The 12,980-nt window shown below is 36.0% G+C and overlaps 1 protein-coding gene across 5 annotated transcripts in view; it reads left to right on the plus strand.

Moving 5' to 3' along the window:
• Positions 1–950: 950 nt before the first annotated feature.
• The window catches only part of LOC141461142 (uncharacterized), a 127,745-nt gene continuing 115,715 nt past the window's right edge, over positions 951–12,980 (plus strand). For 2 of the 5 annotated variants that reach the window (XM_074141876.1, XM_074141880.1), the window contains exon 1: positions 959–995. The gene's annotated coding sequence lies outside the window, so the exon portion shown is untranslated. Of the gene's footprint in view, positions 996–12,980 lie in introns of all 5 variants that reach the window. The other 3 variants (XR_012462618.1, XR_012462617.1, XM_074141878.1) reach the window with 3 other exon arrangements.

The raw sequence follows: 12,980 nt of genomic DNA on the forward strand, positions 1-12,980 counted from the left end.
AAAGGCAACTGTAGTACTTCAGAATTATGAAGAAGTGTCTATGGAGGACTTAAAGGTTTAAACCCAGGTAGGCTTCGAACAGAAGCGGCTGTCCAACAAGAATCGATGTACATAAGGACGCCAAACCACTGCGTTATTCACAGTATTTACGACGTTAATCTTCTTCAAAATTTATCTATTTCGCTAGTTACTTATCTCTTAGTCAGTAAATTTAAGTTTTATTCTATTTAGCCCTTCAGCTTTCCAAATCAAATCTAATATTCCGCTCGTGTCTGTAAATCAATAGCTACTTAAGATTCTTTTTGTGGCTGTACTCATCGACATTAACCTCATCTACAGCAAACAACACACTCTTACTCCGAAAAGGAACCTAGTATCTCGGTGGCTCAAACTGGCATCCCCATCTAACAGAGCTGTCCTATAGGCCCCACATCAAACCCTCACAGTGGCAATATCATAATTTCTACCTCCTGATGTTTTTTATTTAAAATTCAGATAGTCGCACCCATCAATTATTTCTGCAGAATCTAAATTGAGTGAGAATTAGACGTGGTGGTATTGAGAGTTTTCTGGATTGTTAAGTTGGTATTGTGATCACCCGACAAATATTCTCCAAGAATTTAAGCTGAAAGCCAGCGTGGTAAACTTGCTTCCGTTTATCTTATTACTCTTTATTAAAAGAATTGAAATATATGATAAGCCAGATATGTTCTGATTTAAACATATTTTAGTCATATGAACTTCAAGGCTATTTCTTTTCCAATGACAGAATATTAAGGTATAATTGAAAAATAAATAAACAAAACCTGGGTTAAACATGTTAACCAGTGAGAGGTACGTTTTCTGTACGAAAGCCGACACTGAAATGCACAATCCACATTGTGGGCGTACAAAGAAGGGCGCATGCCCTCTAGATCAGGTGATCAGAATTGATTTAACAGAGCAAGAAGAGGGTGTCTAGACTTCAGTGAGTTACTACCCTTCGACAGTACAAGGTAAGCCACTAAAAACAACCTCCTTAGTTTTTGTTCAGTCAAATTCTTGCTACGTATTCATGTTTGTTTATTTATTTTTTTTTTTATTTATTTAAACCGTATATATTTATTTTTTCATCACAGTAATCTTATTAATTTTATTATTCTTTCGAAGGTTTAAACATGGAAATAAAAAATTAATGAAATTAATCTAAAAATTTGATATGCTGTGCTAAATTGAAGAAAATATTTTTTTAATAATAGTTAATATATAAAAATTATAACGACTAATTAATGGAGGAAACAGTAAAGTAATTAGGTTTAATGGTTTTTCCTTTCTTTAAACCAGGAAAATTAAAGGGAAATATATGTATATAAAAATTAGAAAATAGTTGATAGTACCAAAAAGTCTTAAGGGAATACTTGTCAAATGTGGGAAACATGTTCCTCACGTGAGGAGACAACTAAATCTGTACCACACCGGTCGTTAAACTAACACCCACCTGTACTAATCATTCAGTTGACATATATCTCGGGATAAATTAAAAGTTAGGCGTTATTTAATTATTTCCTCTTTAATTATTTCTTCGTTCTCTTACTATTTATAAAAGAGGAAGTACTGCAATCGTGTCAAATTTTCGGTTTTGATATTTAATGCAAATATCTCTTTGTTTCCGAGTTCTAAAAAAAAAGCATTTTGCTAAATAATTATTTGAAGTTTCTAGTGATATTTTTTAAATGGTACCTTTTATATTAAAGTTCATAATTTTGAAATCGACTGCCTTACCAGTACTGATTGTGAGATTCTAGACAATTTAATTGCTTTAACTGCATTAAAAGTAGTGTGGGTGTTAACTGGATATTTCTGGAATATAAAAAGTGTAATTTTCGAAATTGATTTTCCTCCCACCCAAAAAAGTAAAGCTTGCTGAGTGTGTGTGATATAAAAATAACTGAAAATTGAAACATTCAAAAAAGCTGGAACTTGGAATTCCCACGATGTTCATTCGAAAAGTTTCATCAACAGAAAATACAATATTCTTGGAATGTTATCTTTTTTTTTCAATAAATTTCCCAGTTTCTGGTATCTTCCTTTGATAATAGACATCGCAGTCAGCTAGGAGTTTTTGGCATTGGACTTTCTTTCATTATAGATGCCATCGCTTTCCAGACTCCAGCATCTTCAAGTTCCACCTTCACTTGGTCTTCAATGCCTCCTTTCAATTAATTCTGGCCGAGCCACTCGTCAGGTCTCATATCGGTAACAAGAGATCGGTTAGAACTTCTGTGACTCATAACACGAAGGCTGGTACCAGTGCTTATCTCTTCAGACCTCCACCTTCCCTGAGACCTCTTTTATAGTATTCCGCAGTAAGTAACAGGCCCCATAAAAGAGTCGTTAAAAAAAATGATCGTTTTACTCCTAGAGGTCTTTCTTAAGTATTAACTTGGAAACCTATCGACCTAAGTCTGATACTTATAAACAACTGATTTATTAAACTGCAGAATTTCATTGAATCTATCTGTCTTACGTGAACTTGATAGAATTTAAATTAGAAATGAATTACAGAGGCATTTTAAGTTTTATCATTGTTTCCGTTAGTTTTTAAGTTTCACGCGCGATATATTTGGCCTATCTGATCTGGATCAGAAGTAATGCTATTCTATAAAAACATTTTGCTGGCCGCCTATGTCCATCTATTCATCAGAAAGGAAGCCCAAATCTCAGGACTAGTGGATCTTTTGCCGAAGAAGTTCATCTACAAGCAGACACTGGTGGCTGTTTAGGCTCTTCAAAGCACTTCCTCCATGACATATCTCTCCAATCATTTCTTTATTCTTGTAGTTACCAATTTCGCTTCAGTAGAGTGTTAACCTTTCAATTCTGGGTAAAGTCTATAATGCGAGATTTGGGAATAGTAAATAATAATAATAAACAACTTTATTGCTTATACGAGGGTCGTTTGAAAAGTCCGTGCAAAGTCAGAGAGATAGCACCACTGGCGCGTATCAAGGTTATGTTTAGTTAGTAGCATTTCTTGGAAGTACACACACCAAGTTTCAGCCAGATCGGTCTATTTCTTTGTGTTTGGCATTCGTTTGAATCGAGGAAGTCGAGTGATTTTCAAAAAAATGGACGAAAAAGAATTTCGTGTGTTGATTAAACACTACTTTATGAAAGGCAAAACGCCTCAGGAGACTAAAGATAAGCTTGATAAACATTATGGTGACTCTGCACCTTCGATTAGAACAGTTTATAAGTGGTTTCAAAATTTTCGGAGTGGCCATATGGGCACAAGTGACGCTGAACCTTCTGGACGCCCTGTTGAGGTTACTACTCCAGAAATCATTGATAAAATCCATGATATGATGATGGATGACAGAAGAGTGAAGGTGCGTGAGATTTCTAGTGCTGTGGGCATCTCGAATGAACGGGTACATAATATTTTACATCAACATTTGGACATGACAAAGCTATCCGCAAGATGGGTGCCGCGATTGCTCACGCTTGACCAAAAACGAAATCGTGTGAAGTGTTGCAAGGACGGTTTGCAGCTGTTCCAGAAGAATCCGCAGGACTTTAAGCGTCGTTTCGTCACTGTGGATGAAACATGGATACATCACTACACTCCTGAGACCAAAGAACAATCTAAAAAATGGGTTACCAAGGGGGAATCTGCGCCAAAAAAGGCGAAGACCGTTCCTTCGGCCGGAAAGATTATGGCGACTGTCTTTTGGGATTCGCAAGGAATAATCCTCATCGACCATCTGGAAAAGGGTAAAACTATTACAGGTGCATATTATTCATCGTTATTGGACCGTTTGAAAACCGAGCTGCAAGAAAAACGCCCACGATTGGCCCACAAAAAAGTCCTTTTCCATCACGACAACGCACCAGCTCACACCTCAGCAGTTATGGTCGCAAAATTAATGGAAATAGGGTTCCAACTCGTTTCACATCCCCCCTATTCTCCAGACTTGGCTCCCTCGGACTACTATTTGTTCCCCAATATGAAGAATGGGTTTACCCCAAAAAATTAAGTAGTTTTTATTTTTGCACGGACTTTTCAAACGACCCTCGTAGTCACCGATCCTTACAAGATTTAGTTTAAATGGATAAAAATTCTGTTTCCAGTCGACTTTTTTCTTGCTTCTTTATTCTGAATTTTAATTAATTTTAATAATTAATATTTTCCCGTTTAAATGTGCAACACTTTTAGGAAATTTTTGATTAATCACGTATTGCTTTATCTTTGTCTTACTGCATATACTTTTCTGATAATTTTGCGAATGATATTAAATAGTGAGTTTCTATCCTAGGTCTGGTACTATTTTTTTCATTATTTGAGGTAAACGAAATTGAAATTGCGCTTTTTTTTTTATATATAGATCCAGTTATTACGCAAGGTATAAAAGATTTTATGCTCTGAATAAGTTGAGCTTAAATTAGAAAATTATGAAAAAATAAAAATTTTAAAGGAAAATAAAAGTTTTCACAAAAGAAAAATATCAAGGGATTAACTCTCATATGGACACGCTTTCTCCGATTGCAATTCTCATTTTCTTTAACTGATGGATTTTCTTTAATTCTGAAACTTTTACTGAATACCTGAAGTGGCTTTTCGAGTTCTTCCGGAAATCCATCCAAATCAATTGAATTCATTTTGGATTTGAAATCAGTCCAACTGAAAAACCATTCAACCGATATTAATGTAATATAATGCCTATTCTATCTTTAAAAGTAGTAAATTACTTATTTTTCAAACTAGGAATTTGTCAGGATTTCGCCAGCAAGTCCAAATCTCGTAAGTTCATTTGTGGGTATGGGTATTGGATTTTTCTTTTCTTTCATTTTAAAGAATCGTTGCAATTATTCTTTTCCTAGTGGATTGTTGAAGTGTATGTTCATGAAGCACTATTCTACAATCCCTGTTTACCATTTTTCTGATAGTACTTGGATTTTATAGACCACTGCCGGTTCAGCAAAAGGTGCTGAAGTATTTGATTCGAGTGTTTTGCGTGTGAATAGATTGTTTTTCATTTTAAGGCTACGTGGCCAATATTTAAATTTTTAAAACCAAAGTACAGAAGTGTTCTTACACCCAAATATGTTTCTATTAAAGCCGATTTCTTAACAAAAGAAAGATAACCTAAACATCAATAGGATATCGAAAATGTAAAAATTAACCACTTAAAACAGTTAAACTAACTATAATACAAGCTTTTGTATCCTTTTTTGCAAGTGATATCAATATCATCGGATGAATTGTAGACATTTATTAAGAAATAAATGTGTCGTGATGATTTTATAGATAAGTGCATATTTGATTATAATGATACAAGTTTGTAATCGATACTACAATAATAACAGTCTTCTATTACTATAGAAATTAATATCAGATTATACTAAACCAACTTTGCATATGTGTATTTCATTTTGATAGTTTGTTGTAAATTATTTAACATAAACATTCTTCATCTTATGCCCTAGTTAAAGAAATGGAGAATTAAAATTAATGTGTAATAATTACAGTACATTCTTCTTAAGGCGAACTGTCCTTCCAACTGTTTACGAGGGTCGTTTGAAAAGTCCGTGCAAAGTCAGAGAGATAGCACCACTGGCGCGTATCAAGGTTATGTTTAGTTAGTAGCATCTCTTGGAAGAACACATACCAAGTTACAGCCAGATCGGTCTATTTCTTTGTGTTTGGCATTCGTTTGAATTGAGGAAGTCGAGTGATTTTCAAAAAATGGACGAAAAAGAATTTCGTGTGTTGATTAAACACTACTTTATGAAAGGCAAAACGCCTCAGGAGACTAAAGAGAAGCTTGATAAACATTATGGTGACACTGCACCTTCGATTAGAACAGTTTATAAGTGGTTTCAAAATTTTCGGAGTGGCCATATGGGCACAAGTGACGCTGAACGTTCTGGACGCCCTGTTGAGGTTACTACTCCAGAAATCATTGATAAAATCCATGATATGGTGATGGATGACAGAAGAGTGAAGGTGCGTGAGATTGCTAGTGCTGTGGGCATCTCGAATGAACGGGTACATAATATTTTACATCAACATTTGGACATGACAAAGCTATCCGCAAGATGGGTGTGCCGCGATTGCTCACGCTTGACCAAAAACGAAATCGTGTGAAGTGTTGCAAGGACGGTTTGCAGCTGTTCCAGAAGAATCCGCAGGACTTTAAGCGTCGTTTCGTCATTGTGGATGAAACATGGATACATCACTACACTCCTGAGACCAAAGAACAATCTAAACAATCGGTTACCAAGGGGGAATCTGCGCCAAAAAAGGCGAAGACCGTTCCTTCGGCCGGAAAGATTATGGCGACTGTCTTTTGGGATTCGCAAGGAATAATCCTCATCGACTATCTGGAAAAGGGTAAAACTATTACAGGTGCATATTATTCATCGTTATTGGACCGTTTGAAAACCGAGCTGCAAGAAAAACGCCCACGATTGGCCCACAAAAAAGTCCTTTTCCATCACGACAACGCACCAGCTCACACCTCAGCAGTTGTGGTCGCAAAATTAATGGAAATAGGGTTCCAACTCGTTTCACATCCCCCCTATTCTCCAGACTTGGCTCCCTCGGACTACTATTTGTTTCCCAATATGAAGAAATGGCTGGCGGGAAAAAGATTTTATTCAAACGAGGAGGTGATTGCAGAAACGAATGGCTATTTTTCAGACTTGGACAAATCCTATTATTCGGAAGGGATCATCAAACTAGAGCAGCGTTGGACGAAGTGTATAAGTCTAAAAGGTGACTATGTTGAAAAATAAAAAAGGTTTACCCCAAAAAATTAAGTAGTTTTTATTTTTGCACGGACTTTTCAAACGACCCTCGTACCTTAAACATACCGTCTTCCCACAACAGATAAAATTACCTAGTAAAGTACCTAGGACTCTTCATGGACAAAGGTCTTACTGGAATCTACATACTCAGACTTAAACGGAAAGAACTTGACAGACGATTCAAACTTCTCTCTCTGGCCTTCTCGACAAACGATCGAAACTTTCGGAATGAAACTTTGGGGTCAGCCTAAGCTTTCAATAACTACGGAATCCAATTCTTCTAATCAAAAAAACACTCAGTCAAATCCCTAATTATTCCATAATTTATTTCTAACTCTACCTTGGACCGAGATATCCTTACTCCTTGTTTCGGAAACTGCTGTATCCCGCAGTACCAGGTTCCATATTTCACTTTTCTTACATCCTTGTCTCACTTCATTAGCAGGAAATTCAATAAAACGAAACACTAATTGTCATGTGATCTTCTGAATGAAGTAAGTGCCAGTGCACTGTAGTGCACTAATGCTTATCTTTGGGAGTTTCACTATTGGGTGAATTCTTCTTTCACGTTACTCATTATTTAATATTATATTTGTTTCATGTTTTATCAGCTTCACTGTTGCAGAAGTGTGCCGCAGTTGTGAAAATAAATAAAGTTAAAAAGAGAGCATTCTTAGACCAACCGTTCAGTTCGGGATATAGTCAGCGATTTAATTTTAAATAAATATGCGTTATTAATATTAATATACGCTAAATCGAATAGTATAAATCGCATTGAAAATGCATTTCACACAAATTTCTTACTTTGTTTTATATAATAATAGATTTATTACGAAAAAAACACGATTTAATCGAAATTCTATCGGCTCCACTTTAATTAAAAATTCCATTTCTAACCTAATTTATATTTTATAAATGAAAATATTTTATGCGAAATAAAAACATTAGTGACCTTCTTTGTTCAACTATCAGTAACTTAATTGTTGTAATGACAACCCTGACCTAAATGAGGTACAGTTATTTGTTGATAAGAAATTCTAAGTATAATAGAAATTATATATTAAAGAAAGAATCCTACTAGAATATTACACCTTTAGTTAAGTACTTTTAAAGCAGTTTGTTTGTTTTAAGCAACTTTGATATTATTATTAAAGTTATAGTTATTTTAAGAACAAATCTCTTACTTTCATTATACCAAGGGACTTCGTTATTATAACAGGTAATTGAAACAATAACAACTTTATTTTCGCTTATTTTAAAGTTACAACTGCCATGAAATCTTGCTACAAATAATATTATTTTAAGACAGGCAATCAAACAGCTTCACTACTTAAAATATGAGTATTATCTTTAGACTAGCAAAGTTGAACGGCGTGAAAATTTATTAATTTTAAGTAGCACTAATTAAGAATTAAGCACTTCTTTTCTGCTTGTTTTAAACGTATCGTACTTAGACTGCTTAGAGGTCCTTAAGTAGGGAATCGTTCAGTTATTCTTCTGCGAGACTTATTTCTTTAAAATTTGATTATAAATTAGATGCCACGTAAGCCGTGCAGTTAGAGGCGATAACCGCTCCTTTTTCTTTACTAATATTGCATATCTAGCAATAGAAGCTTGGCGATATCTAATCTTTATCAAATACTTCAATTATCATGAATTCAGTTCGCGTTTTCCTTTCTAGGTAAAAAATGTCAGTAAAAAATTGAAAAAAATTGATACTTCTGCTTATGACATTAAGAGCGAAACAAAAGAAGTGAAAGATAGTTACTTAAATGGAAACTAGGTAACTAATAAAAGCTGTGGAAACTCTGGATGCCCAGCCAGCTTTGTCCTGTATAAAAATCCTTAATAATCGATGCAAAAATTTTGAAACTTTACGACTAATTGTGCTAGGAAAACAAACTGTTATCAGTGCTCCATAGTTAGATGTGCGGAAATTGTAGTAAAATTGAGAGGGTCACGTTTATTATAGAGTTAACACCCTTAATACTTTATAAATTAAAGGTTGTTTTGGGGGTTCATTTACCCAAGGAACCCAGCTGGTTGAATTGCTAGCTAGCTGTCATTAAGTTGACCTACAGCGATGACGTCAACCGCCATACTGGAGCCTGCCTGATTAAGAGCTATAAATTTCACTTTTAGGCCAACTTTATATTAGAGGGGCTAATTGCGGGTTGTTTATATTTGAGGGGTTAATTTTCTTGTTTTGGCTAAAGCTAAATTATCAGAATGACCGCTATTAATTCAATTGAAATTACCTTTAATTAATGTTTAGTTTTTATTGCCATAAAGGGCAGTTAATTGAAAAGTTAATAAACAATATCGTAACCTACTTTTCAGGAAAACATTCATTCTAAAACAGATGACATAAATCGTGCAAAATATTCTCTAAAGTTTTGATTTATGTTGATAAAAACATTTAAGGAATGGGAACTTCAATAGGAACGGAACTTCTAACTTCTTAAAAGATACTTCTTTTAAAGTATCTTGCACAGTCACATAGTACCTACACTCGGATCTGACATTGGCAACGATTAACATGGAGTAACAGTAATACTTCAACGATGGAAATTGTGGATGCTTTATTGTTAACTATCACGATTTGACTGACAGACATAAATTACACCGTTTAAATATTGATGTTAACCGATTGGGAACTGGAAGTAACGGGAACAGCAAAATCAATCTAATAACTACCATCTCCGATTATAAACATCCAAAATTCTTCTATTCAGGACAGCTACGTTGTGCGATTTCCAAACACATTTTTTTAAAGAATAATTCTGGGGATGGATGGATTTGTTTACATCTAAATTGTTATTTCAGTGTAAGATACAGTTTCACGAATTGCGTATTGTTTGAAGTAAATATGTTTCACTAATTCGATATTGGAAAGAGAATATTAGATTCAGTTTTAACTTCCCGAACAGCTAGGCATCCTTATTGGATGTAAAGTCCTACTACTCAAAGCTAGGGTGGATGCTTGATAATACAGATGATAGGTAGGCGAGCGGTTAGAGGCAAGAACTGCAAAGCTAATATGCATTGTGGTACTGGGTTCGATTCCCCTGGTCTTAGGCCTTGGATTTTATTTAATGGTTAATAAAAGAAATTTATAGTAAAGTATGTTCGCTAGTCGCCTCCGTCCACGACAGCTAATTGGTAGTTGGACGTTAAGCCTCGCCTGAAAAAATAGGCAATTACTTTACTTTGCTTTTTTTTACAGATGATAGGCAAAATAATGTTTTCTTTATTTTTTGGGGGGTGCTCGTACGTGGGTAGTATAGAGGCAATGTGGCAGCAGAAGGTTGGTTTGATCAAGAAGTGTTGCATAGGTTTTTCAACGTAAACGAACTCTTTTATGACATTGAAATATTGACTTGCAAGTGGACAATTAGTCGCAGGAGTGGCGAATGGATTGGACTCGCCTAGATTTACATTGGCAGAACAAAGCTGGACTGCCATTAGGTTTATCGTAGGTCACTTAAAGAGCCACTACATACTGAGAGTAATGTCTATTGCGAATAGTCGGTTTGGATTTGTCAAGAGGAAGAGGAAATGGCGCTGCATGTATTGTATTAGTGTTATTAGCTGGAATGACAAAGAGTTCGGCTATTGGCACGGAGCCTCTCCATAGCGTCGAATTAAACAGAAAGAGATTCTCTAACTAATGAAAGCCACAACAGACTCTTAGGTGTTGACTCACTCGCCAACCCTCGTAGAATCTAATCTAGAACTGAGAGCTCTATAAGAGAATGTTGTGTGTGTTACATAAGATTTTCATTTTGAAAGAGAAAATTAACTTTTGCTCTATTAAAACTTTAAATGTTGAATGAATTGATTAATGCATATTTAATTTCTGATAAAAGACTACTCGTAAATGATCTGCTAATATTTTTTTAATTGATTCAAAGACAAAAGGTCAAAGTCACCTTTTTCCTGAATAGAACGTTTGAAAGATTATTAATGGCCATCTGTATAATTAATACAATAGAAAGAATGAAGTTAGTCTTCATTTTCGTAATCAAATAAAGCTCTTTTTATTATATTACTTAAAATTGCGAACAATTCAATCAAGAGCAGGTCGTATTTAAGCGAGATTTGAGCATACGCCCGCCCACGCATGAAATCCTTCCAAAAACCTTTCCACAATGAAAGTGTAAATTCGTTTTTTTCTTACAATTTAGTCAGTGGTTTTCAAAACAGAGAGTAGAGCATTCCTCGTTCTAACTCTGATAGAGACCTTTTTTTAATTTGTTTATTTATTTTGCAACTGTACAAGAGGCAAAAGTGATGAGAGATAAGGGATGGCGCAAATACACGTGCACATGCACGTGCGCCAAGGGCGTGAGTGGAGTGAACGACGACCATCCAGTGATGGAAGCCGTTAGTTCGCCCAGGTTGGCTAGCTTACACAGCAACCATCCTAGGTGGTCGGCGTTATATGTTTGCGATGATCGCATGGCCACCGCCATGCGCTTAGTCTGCGCTGTGGATTTGAAGGAAGTGTTCTTGGTGGACATGTTGTGGATCAGAGGGTTGTAATGATTGTGTAGATTTGTGTGGAGTTTTGTGTATCGAGATTGGGCTATTTCAGAGACGAGAGGAATATTGAGATCAGCGTGTGTAGTATGATTGGAGACGTAGAAGGGAGCGTTAACTATTGTTCTCAGGATTTTAGACCGTAAGGTTTGAAGTCGGTTGATGTTCGAGTTTTTGGCGCTTTGGTTAACCTTTACGTTTATTTTTAATTAAATTTATAAATTTAGAACTGCAAGTACCTTGTATGCAAGACTTCTTGACCTATGATTACGGTAAGAGTATCTTGCCAGAGAGAGGCGGGTGTTGGTCTAGTGGTCAAGAACGTGGCTTAGTAAGTAGGAGATCCCCAGTTCGAATCCCTCGTAAGAACTACATTTTATTAAAAAAAGTATTATGATGTATTAAGTATTATGAATAACTGCATACGCGGGATTCGAACTGGTGATCTCTCACTTACAAAGCCACGCTCTTGATCATTAGACCAGCAACCTGGCAAGATATTCTTACCGCAATCATAGTTCAAGAAGTCTTGCATACAAGGTGCATTAAAATGATGTGATGGTTGCTTTTATTTGATGATAAAACAAATCTATCCTGATTCACCCACAACCATTACATTACACTATATTTTTTTTTAAATCTTGACTTTAATTTTTCTTTGCGTCGCAAATAACGTTTTTTGCAGTCAGAGAACCTCCCAAAACGTGTACGAGGGTCGTTTGAAAAGTCCGTGCAAAGTCAGAGAGATAGCACCACTGGCGCGTATCGAGGTTATGTTTAGTTAGTAGCATCTCTTGGAAGTACACACACCAAGTTTCAGCCAGATCGGTCTATTTCTTTGTGTTTGGCATTCGTTTGAATCGAGGAAGTCGAGTGAATTTCAAAAAATGGACGAAAAAGAATTTCGTGTATTGATTAAACACTACTTTGTGAAAGGCAAAACGCCTCAGGAGACTAAAGAGAAGCTTGATAAACATTATGGTGACTCTGCACCTTCGATTAGAACAGTTTATAAGTGGTTTCAAAATTTTCGGAGTGGCCATATGGGCACAAGTGACGCTGAACGTTCTGGACGCCCTGTTGAGGTTACTACTCCGGAAATCATTGATAAAATCCATGATATGGTGATGGATGACAGAAGAGTGAAGGTGCGTGAGATTGCTAGTGCTGGGGGCATCTCGAATGAACGCGTAAATAATATTTTACATCAACATTTGGACATGACAAAGCTATCCGCAAGATGGGTGCCGCGATTGCTCACGCTTGACCAAAAACGAAATCGTGTGAAGTGTTGCAAGGACGGTTTACAGCTGTTCCAGAAGAATCCGCAGGACTTTAAGCGTCGTTTCGTCACTGTGGATGAAACATGGATACATCACTACACTCCTGAGACCAAAGAACAATCTAAACAATGGGTTACCAAGGGGGAATCTGCGCCAAAAAAAGGCGAAGACCGTTCCTTCGGCCGGAAAGATTATGGCGACTGTCTTTTGGGATTCGCAAGGAATAATCCTCATCGACTATCTGGAAAAGGGTAAAACTATTACAGGTGCATATTATTCATCGTTATTGGACCGTTTGAAAACCGAGCTGCAAGAAAAACGCACCAGCTCACAACTCAGCAGTTGTGGTCGCAAAATTAATGGAAA

Source organism: Rhodnius prolixus, unplaced genomic scaffold (assembly GCF_049639745.1).
Source record: "Rhodnius prolixus isolate KJV_2025 unplaced genomic scaffold, Rpr scaffold_6, whole genome shotgun sequence".
NCBI classification, from domain to species: domain Eukaryota; kingdom Metazoa; phylum Arthropoda; class Insecta; order Hemiptera; family Reduviidae; genus Rhodnius; species Rhodnius prolixus.